The 9,150-nt window shown below is 44.9% G+C and overlaps 1 long non-coding RNA gene across 1 annotated transcript; it reads left to right on the top strand.

Annotated features, from left to right (window-relative positions):
- Positions 1-442: 442 nt before the first annotated feature.
- LOC142483502 (uncharacterized) lies at positions 443-4,750 on the top strand. The gene is made up of 3 exons (XR_012797361.1): positions 443-457; positions 819-3,215; positions 3,969-4,750. It is a non-coding gene; the product is annotated as an uncharacterized LOC142483502 (long non-coding RNA).
- Positions 4,751-9,150: the final 4,400 nt, after the last annotated feature.

Below are 9,150 nucleotides of genomic sequence, written 5' to 3'. Positions count from 1 at the left end.
AGTCCCTATCACCAAGCACAGAAAATGCTAGAAGCAATAATAGGGACTGGGGAGCAGGGAAAGGGAAACACGGAGAAGGGCAGCCCCATGAGTTCAGCATAGGGGTGTGCCCCCCCTGTCACTCTGTCAATTGTTGCAAATATATCCTTAGCTGGTGACGGGAGACCACATCTCCTAGGAGTGATAGAGGGGATAAAGGTTGAAACACTCATTGATAGTGGGGCATCCGTTTCTACAACAGGTTTGCCTTTGAGGATCCCCGAGGCTGCTGAAGAAGCGGTCTTGGTGAGCTGCAATGGCAAAGCTACCCCGGCTGTTTTGTGCCCGGAGGTACTGTAGTGGTTTATTTAAAAGATTATGTTATCTGTGTTGCAATGTGGAAAACGGAGGCAATGCATGCTACTATCTTGGGTTCAGAAGTCATGCAGAGAGAAGGCTTATTGATTATCCTAATACAGTACCGACACGTTTTATTCGAGTGGGGCTAGTTCCGCAAGCCGGGGGATGCCCCGGCTTGCTAGCCCCACTCCCTCGGCGTGCCGCGCGTCACCGATGCGCGGTCACGCGTCATCGGGTGTCAGCGCCCCCTGCACGCGCGTCCAGGGCTCCCCGAGGGAGCCCTGGTGTCCCGCGATCGCGGGACGGCGGCAGGGGGTTCCGGGGGACCCGGCGGACCCGGCAGCGGTAGGGAGAGCGCCCCGATCGGAGGGCGCTCTTCCGCTGCTTCGGCGCGCGCCCGGCACCCTCCGGCACGCACCAGGTTACTGCTGCGGCAGAGAACGGGCAAATGCTCGAATAAACTCTGCCGCAGCAATAAGTGTATCTGGAGGGTCCAGCCCTCTAGAACAAAAACACATGCTATTGAAAATACATTCTACCTCAGCTTATGCAGTACGAGGGTACATTACACGATTGTCACACTCAAGTCCAGCGGGAAAAAGCCTCTCCCTTTTCTAAGGAAAAGGATGAGACGGCTCCTGCTGTATTTGTAGATGGAGCTCGTTACTGGGAGGATGGGCAGTTTTGGACAGGGTTTGCGGTGAACGACCCTGAGGGAAAGAAAATGATTAAATTCCAGCTGCCACCTTCATACTCCGCACAGCATGCTGAGCTTGAAGCTGTTAAATGGGTTATTGAGAATGTGGAAGGAAAGATAAACATTTACAGTGATAGCTCATATGTAGTGCGAGCATTAACAGAACATTTACCTCTGTGGTGTAAACGAGGTTTAGTTGATGCATCAGGTAAAGGCTTACAACATGCAGCCATACTAGAGAAACTGTACCAGGAAGGCCTTGATGCACCAGACAGAGTAGCAGTGTTAAAAGTAAAAGCTCATCATGGAATTTCAGAGGATCCTATAATTATGGGAAACTTTGAGGTGGACATTGCAGCCAAGGATGCCGCCAAATATGGGGAAATTTTATATCCTATAGTGAGAATACAGGATATTAGCTCTGTGAGTAAGGGCCTACCACAGTTTTTATTGAGTCAGTTGCATTTGAAGGAGAACAGGCAAAAGACCCCAACATCAAACATTTGAGAAACACAATGTCCACTGACACTTCATTATCTGATCAGGAAGGAATTTTGTGTAAACAAATTAAGACTGGTTGCTTACTACCCATTTTGCCTGCACATTTAAAGCCTTTATTAGTCAAGTACAATCATGACACAATGGGCCACATTGGCACAGATTTGTTAACTAAAGTAATGCAAGATAAGTTTTGGAGTGCCACACTAGTGCAGACATGTAAAAATGTCTGTGCCGAATGTCTTATCTGTGCCCAAACACATCCGAGACCTAAGGGTCAAAAGCCCCAGGTACAGAGAGTATCTATCGTAGGTGGACCATGGGAAAACATCCAAATTGATTTTATAGGCCCACTTCCAAAAGCTATGGGTGGGTATGCCTATGGGTTGGTGGTTGTAGATGTATTCACTAAATGGCCTGAGGTTATTCCTGTGCGTAATTGCACTGCTCTAACAACAGCCAAGGCCCTGTGGACTCATATTTTCAGTCATTGGGGTTTTCCAAAGGTAATGGAATGTGATAACGGCCCACATTTTGTAGGAAACATCACAAAGGCCCTATGTGGTTTACTGGGAATACAACAGAGATTCCACATACCCTACCATGCACAATCTGCAGGAATAGTAGAGCGTATGAACCGTACACTCAAGACACGCATACGCAAATGCCTTTTAGACCAAGGTAAAGATTGGGCCCTACACATCCCCGCAGTATTATTAAGCATTAGGGCAACACCATCCCAGGCAACACAAGTGTCACCATTTGAACTTATGACAGGAAGCAAAATGCCAGTGTGGTTCTCTAATGAACCAACTTTATCTGGACCAATGATCGCAGCGGCTGCACGATCAGAATGGTTGAAAGATTTACAGACACAACTTCAAAGTTTGTCTCAATTTGCAGCTTGCAATATGGCAAAACCAGTTGCTACTACCGCCAACGGTGCTGACAAATTTATCAAAGGGGGGATGGTTATGATAAAGACATTTCGTAAGCCAGGCCCCTGGGAGGCAAATTGGGAAGGCCCATACAAAATTCTTGATAAATTGGGCTCCACAGTGATACATGTGGAAAAAGTGTCTCAGAGACACAGCAAAGGTTGTAAACCTCATAAAGGTACCACTATGTGGGTACACATTGATCAATGCAAATTGTACAAAGGCAGGCTTCTGCCACTTCAGGTTGCCACTGATAAGGAGTGATGCTGTACTTGTTGTTTTTCAGGATATGGATCCGGAGGGGATGTACCGAAAGTTCTTTGGATACCCTCACCATATGGTACCAGATGACCCCAGACGATCTGATGTAGGTACCCCACAAGTACCACCGCAGCCATGGTACCAACGGCTCTTCGGGACCCCACCCTTTCCATTCCATGAAGTACAGAGACTAATTCCTGAACCGGAACCAGAGATGACAACTGAACCGGAACCAACACCAGTGATGACAACACAACCAAGAAGTGTGAATGAAGAATTCCAATCGGGAACGAAAAAGACTATACCGATTGACACAACAGGCAAACCACTGCCACAAAACAAATTATATAACACTCAATATGGTGCCACATCTCACACCATAACACAAACACTATGTTACACAATAATATGTATTTTTATGTGTGAACGCATTGCAGGACTAGGTCTAGACGACAGAGAAAGATGTGAATACATTGACGGAGGTCTTTTTTGGTACACCATACGTTACTGTGACCCACCGTATTTAAACTCCACTGACGAATCTGCATGGACAATAATGGTTATTGATGGTGATAGAGTATGAATACAGAATGTTGGCAGAAAGACAAATGCACAGTTAGGGTTACTAACTCTCCCTTAACTCCTGTTTGGTATTTAGGGGCAGGAAAATTCTGTTGGAATCAGGAGATGTATGGACCACAAGAAATCCACACACATGATTGTTCAGTAATAAAGTGGGTTGAGAAAGGTTTGTGGTGTACTCTGAACACAACCATCCTGATGAAAGGACGTTGTGGTATTATTAGAGCCCCAATAATACAAAATAGCACACATAATCTTGAATACTATAGACCAAAAGGTTGGGTGGAACATCTTGGTTTTGGGAAAGAAATGTACCAATGGTTGATTGAAGCCGACAATCTGAAAGAAGTAATTGACAGAGGTTACAAAGAGTTAGGACAAGCCAAGGTAGTCCTAGACCACAATACTAAGGAATTGTTACACATACGAAAGGAATATGAGTCACAGGACATTTCCTGGTGGACATCTGTACTACAGAAAGGACCAAACAAGGGAATAGGTGCAGGTGTACTACATTTTATGTTGCACCCTATAATCGTACTCTTTTTATCTATGATTTTAATGTTTGTCATACTTCTGTATTTGTACTGTAAGTTGAAAGGTTTGGTGGGATCTACTCGAAGCCTCATAGCGGACGCCCATGAGACTCGGAGATCTCTTGTATTCAGAGGAACAAAAGGGTAGTTCATTAATGCAGGTTCGTTTATGAACTAAAGGGGGGACTGAAGAATGGTGTGATATTAACTAGACAAAAGAAAGCCAAACCTGAAACTCATAAAGAGATATAGTATGAGATCTCTTCACATATTCTGAAATATAAAGATCTTTTGCACACTATTCTTACATGTATATCTAAAACCAGAGAGACGCCATATTGTCTCTTTATAACTATCTGGTACATATGAAGTTAAAAAGGAAAGGAAAAATATTCCTGAAAATATAATCAAGAGGGCCTCTCAACTTTCCAATATATCGTGCCAAAATGTATGACCATTAAGAGATAAAATTCTGGGATGAAGTTCAAGCATATCACAAAAATAAGGTTAATTGGAAAAACAGGATATTGCCAATTAGGTCAGGTATCAAGAAAGGTTAGACGTGTTAAAAAAGAATGAGGATGAGACACAGTAGGAATGTATGATATAATTTGATGCGGAACACCTGGAAAAGTAACAAGTTTGGGAAAAACAAGTCCATTTTTGTCTTTACGGAAATCCGATAATAGGGTATAAAGATGTGGACTTGTGGGAGGAAACTTCAGAATTATTAGAGTTGTTAGAATTATCAGACTCATGTTAGGATTTACAACTGCCTATAATTGAATAATTCTCCATCCATAACCTGTGCTAAAGATGCCTGTATAATTTGACGCTGTGATGCTGTGCTCTGAACTTGTCTCTGATTAAATCTGGAAGAGAATTTGCTCCGTGTTCTTATTGACTAGGGGCTGCACCCTAGATACCAGAACCTCTAAAAAGAAGGATCTTCAGTCAGGTCCACCGACAGGAAAGAGTAACTGATCAGGCCATTTTCACCGATAGGGAGATTCACTGTAAAGTAAGAGAGAGTCGACAAGTTAAGAAGCGGTGCAACTGAACAGATTGAGCGACGGGTGTGAGAGCATGGATGAAGATGTCCGTGTGGGCGAGGGGTGACGTGTGCGGTGCGGCCATGCGTGTGTTCTCCAGCTTTTTTGGGGTTTGTGTCCTGGTTCAGTTTAGGTTCAGAAAAGATTTAGACTTTGAGGAGTATCTATGTGTGTGTGTTATATATATAGCTTAGGCTAAGTCCCGCTAGCGCTGAGCACGCTCATGTTTGGAGAGCGCTCCAAGCATGAGTGCCGGGTGTCCTGCTTGTACGCGGGGGATGGGGGGGGGGCATTGCGGGTAGTTAAGCGCGCGGGTAAGTATAGGTTTTTTGTTTACCTAAGCGCCGATCGCAGGTGAGCATGTGTGCACGAGCGCTGCGCGCACCGCGTGAGCGGGGACTTACATATATTTATATATGTAAATCCCCGACGCAAGCGCCGCCCTCTCAGCGCTAGCAGGGACTTGGCCTTAGGTGTGTTTCCATACAAAGGTTCAGTTGTTACAGGGTTGCTAAGCAACAATGTAACAATAAGCTAAGGATGTCTGCAGCAACCAGAATGCCTCCTCGAGGAGGGGAGGAAGGAGGGGAGGAAAGACAGCAAGGAGGGGAGGAGAGACAGCAAGGAGAGGAGAGGAGAGACAGCAAGGAGAGGAGAAGAGACAGCAAGGAGAGGAGGAGACAGACAGCAAGGAGGGGAGGAAAGACAGCGAGGAGAGGAGGAGAGACAGCAAGGAGAGGAGGAGACAGACAGCAAGGAGGGGAGGGGGAGAGACAGCAAGGAGATGAGAAGACAGACAGCAAGAAGGGGATGAGGAGAGACAGCAAGGAGAGGATGAAGACAGACAGCAAAAAGGGGCAGAGGAGAGGGAGAAGGAGAGAAAGCAAGGAGAGGAGACAGAGATACAGCAGGAGATGGAAAGAGATAGGAAGGTGTGGAGAGGAGATTAGACTGCATGGAGGGGAGGAGATGGAGGGATGACAAATAGGGAATTTAGAGGGGTATTCTCTTTTTCGGAAGCATCGAACAAATAGAAGGGGAGGTGGAGTATGTCTATATGTTAAACCAGATCTAAAACCTATTATAAGGGATGATGTCTATGAAGGGAATGATGAAAATGTAGAGACCTTGTGGATAGAAATTAGCAGTGGAGGTAAAAGTATAAAGAAAATGTTTGTGGGAATATGCTATAAACCCTCAAATATCTGTGAGATTGAGGAAGCTAAAATACATTTGCAAATGGAGAAGGCATCAAAACTGGGTCATGTTTGCATAATGGGGGATTTTAATTATCCAGACATAGACTGGGGCAATGAGATTAGCGTTACAACAAAAGGAAACAGGTTTTTGGGGGTGCTTAAAGATCCAGTTCTGGATTTGGTCATATCAAACAATGTAGAAGTAATGACAAATATTCAAGTCCTGGAACATTTGGGTAACAGTGATCATAACATGGTCTCATTTGAAATAAATTATCAAAAAACAGATTACTTGGGTTCAACAAAGACTTTAAACTTTAGAAAGGCAGATTTTAATAAACTGAGGTCTAATCTAGTAGTAATACAATGGGATGATGCTTTTGCAGGGAAAAATGTAGAAGATAAATGGGCAGTCTTTAAAACATTGTTAGAAAAACACACTTATCAGTGTATACCCTTGGGTAATAAGTATAAAAGAATTAAGTCAAACCCAATGTGGCTAAATAAACATGTTCTTTATACTTTTACCTCCACTGCTAATTTCTATCCACAAGGTCTCTACATTTTCATCATTCCCTTCATAGACATCATCCCTTATAATAGGTTTTAGATCTGGTTTAACACTTAGACATACTCCACCTCCCCTTCTATTTGTTCGATCCTTCCGAAAAAGAGAATACCCCTCTAAATTCCCTATTTGTCATCCCTCCATCTCCTCCCCTCCATGCAGTCTAATCTCCTCTCCACACCTTCCTATCTCTTTCCATCTCCTGCTGTATCTCTGTCTCCTCTCCTTGCTTTCTCTCCTTCTCCCTCTCCTCTGCCCCTTTTTGCTGTCTGTCTTAATCCTCTCCTTGCTGTCTCTCCTCATCCCCTTCTTTCTGTCTGTCATTATCCTGGCGCCTCTGCAGAGTTTGCCGGACACAGGAATATCATAAGAACAAAAGACACCGCACCGACCCCAAGCCCCTCCGTTTTTACAAACTAACTTTAACATGTAAAAAATACGTCTTGGTGTCCGGTTATGACGTGGCAGTCACACAGATGTAACCACTTAAACACGTCACGTTAGTCCTTAAGCATTCGTCTATAAGCAATGATTTGTACCTAGAATTGCTGCCAAATTCACGTTGGCGACGGTGACCACCTGCTGCATGATGCCGTAAATCTGCAACAGAAAAACAAACGCCATGGCACATGTTCCATTATAATGACGCGCGCCCGGGCTGGTAACAGGAACGTTTAATAAAACACCATTCACAGCGGAGAATTGTATGTCCAGACTAGATTTAGGTGAATCTGTTTCCCCCCGAGTTTGCCATTCACAATCCGAACCCAAAACCGCCATTCGGATACAACACGCTGGCGGATTGCCAAGATCCATCTGCGGGATTCCGCAATCCGCTGGCGGATTTTAGAAATCCAACCCGAAGGATTGCAGGATCCGCGGATGGATCACCAGTTAAAAAAAAAATACAAAAAACGCAAAGGAAATGTCCGATTCGCAAAAAATAAAATCGCCCTTCTGTACTCCAGATATGTCACCACATAGGAGAAGGTGCTGTTATATTCCTGTGTGTGTGGTGTCTTTGTGCAATCATGTTACAACAATACACACGCACAGGCGCTTGCTATTATAAAAAAAAATGTTACAATCATTACACGGAATTGATTTTAGCGCGTGACAAGAAATCTAAAGTCTGAATGAAACAGGAAATGCCCCACTGAACAGGCACTCTTGTGGTGCGGCAGCCCCTGCACATATACACGTGTCTGGGAAGATGTAATTACTAGGTGCTTGCAAGTTCTTGGAATTAAAACTTACCATTTTTTGGAAGACGCCGTTGAGTAGTGTCGTCAGCGCGCCAGATAACGGGTCAAGAACTCCACTAACAGAAGGAAATATACATATATTATACATACCAAGGAATGCTTGTTCCACGGAGTACTACAAGCCCTTCCAAAATTGAAATGTTTAATCTATAAGAGGAGCTAAGTGTCATGGGAAGAACGTGTTACTTATTAATAGTTTTTACAGATAAATATCCTGCCACCTTTCAGTTGCTCACATTCATCATTAATAGATGAGATGTGGGCTATATAAGAAAGTGTAGCCCTGATAGGTTTTTGGCTATTTTCTGTCCTCCTCCTGCGCAGCAAACCCTGGTATGGGCAAGTTTGCCAGGACTAATCATGGGTTTTCCCTGCATTTGCAGCTCTCTGAGTCAGAGAAGGCATGCAGTTCAGTCTGTGTCCAATAAGGGACAGGGGGCTGTCCTGCAGCTCTGACTTAGGGAGAAGCATTTCCTGTTATTCGTAGTGTTGCTCCTACCCTGAGAGGAGCTGAATCTTACCCAACCGAGCTGTCAGGGACCTGGCAGGCTTGAGGCCCTCCCTCTGGGAGAGGCTGGTAGACTGTTCCCACTACCTCGCCAGGCGGTAGTGGAAGAGCCAGGCCTGCATCTAGGGCCCTGACTGGGAGTGAATGGCCAGAGTCATCCTGTAGGGGTACGCCTGAACTGCTGTCCCTGTGTATAGTGTGCAGTGGGAATAAAGTGTTCCTGATTTAAAAGACACGGCTGTGTGAGACTGGAATCTCTCATCCCTGGGAGGGGAGTTCTACTGTAGGGATTCCACCCCATATGTCTGGGGCCTGCAGGAGATGGAGGCGCTGTCACCGTGAGTACATCTCAGTGCACACCCCAGAAGCCTGTTCTGTTCTTCCCCATGCCAACGCAGGAGACTCAGGGCCCCCTGTTGCCAGCAGGTACGCACCACACAGACCTATGTAACCTGGGAGACCCTATCTGAGATTGGGGAGGGGGCGGCAATCTGTTACAAAAGCAAATCTTCTGTGGGATCTGTTCAAAATACAGTCTCCCTTTAGGGATATAATCTTGTGTATTTTTATTTGTTCACCATGTGTGCCTTAATTTGTGTCAGTCGGCAGCATCGTTCCCGTTGGTTTCATTGTCCCTGTCTTTCCTGTTTAGTGTCCGACTATTCAGTTCATCTCTGCCTAAAACTTGGACATGAATGGTTTGGTAG

Source organism: Ascaphus truei, unplaced genomic scaffold (assembly GCF_040206685.1).
Source record: "Ascaphus truei isolate aAscTru1 unplaced genomic scaffold, aAscTru1.hap1 HAP1_SCAFFOLD_329, whole genome shotgun sequence".
NCBI lineage: Eukaryota > Metazoa > Chordata > Amphibia > Anura > Ascaphidae > Ascaphus > Ascaphus truei.
Note: the sequence above shows the minus strand (reverse complement) of the source record. Positions and strands in the feature narration are given on the sequence as shown.